This window comes from Penaeus monodon, chromosome 29 (genome assembly GCF_015228065.2).
Source record: "Penaeus monodon isolate SGIC_2016 chromosome 29, NSTDA_Pmon_1, whole genome shotgun sequence".
NCBI classification, from domain to species: domain Eukaryota; kingdom Metazoa; phylum Arthropoda; class Malacostraca; order Decapoda; family Penaeidae; genus Penaeus; species Penaeus monodon.
In genome coordinates this window covers 21,834,813-21,835,355 of record NC_051414.1, presented here as the reverse complement: position 1 = coordinate 21,835,355, position 543 = coordinate 21,834,813, and positions in this window count along the sequence as shown.

Here is a 543-nt window from a genome sequence, read left to right as displayed (position 1 = left end):
AGAGATGTGATCCTTCATCTTGTTAATTCTAAAGATTTCTGATTGGAAAATTATCCAATATCCTAAAATATGAAAATCCCATAGGCCTGTCTTTCCCGGGTTTTAGTCTGTCTGACGGAGATCATCCCAACTGGACAGAGTTCCGCGCCACCTCCCATCAAAAAGAACAACAAAAACTGCTCAAAATCCCATTTATCAGCCATTGGGTCTTTAAGTCGAGGCATTTATCAGATCCCTTTGTTGCGACCGAGCAGGCAGCGGCGGCTCAGGGAAGGACACCCGCGTGTGCCCCTTTCTGCGACGCCGGCCGGACACTCGGCGGCCGACTTGCGCCGTGGCGAGGGAGGGCAGCCCCTGCTCGCGGCGACGCTGACGAGGCATCGATCGTTTCGAGACAGAAAACACGTCCTCCGCTCGAGTCGCCGTTTGACGCTCTGAGAGGCGCCGCTGATTCGGGATTCAGTTGGGCCTCTTCTGGTTTACGCCTGTGAGCGAATAAGGACTGGGGACGTCCTCCTCGAGAACTCTATGCAACCACTGATG